This window comes from Austrofundulus limnaeus, unplaced genomic scaffold, assembly GCF_001266775.1.
Source record: "Austrofundulus limnaeus strain Quisiro unplaced genomic scaffold, Austrofundulus_limnaeus-1.0 Scaffold919, whole genome shotgun sequence".
NCBI lineage: Eukaryota > Metazoa > Chordata > Actinopteri > Cyprinodontiformes > Rivulidae > Austrofundulus > Austrofundulus limnaeus.
In genome coordinates this window covers 141,595-141,881 of record NW_013953321.1, presented here as the reverse complement: position 1 = coordinate 141,881, position 287 = coordinate 141,595, and positions in this window count along the sequence as shown.

Genomic DNA, 287 nt, shown 5'->3' with positions numbered 1-287 from the left:
GCTTGGTTGTAGGAATCCTCTCTTCTCTGGGATTATCCATCACTGGAAACTTCCAGGTAACTTCTGACTCAGACCTCTGTTGTTCCTAGTTTATAAACCAAAATCTTACTTTTTCTTTGTCTTTTTCTTCAGGTATCATCTGTTAAATCAGTCCATTACGTCGGTGTGGGTCTGGCCTTCCTCTTTGGCCTGTGTTACCTGTGGATCAATGTTTGCCTGATCAGGAATTTCATTTTAAAAATAGTTGGAATTGTTCTTTGCGTCACCTGCAGCACCCTGTTCTGTGT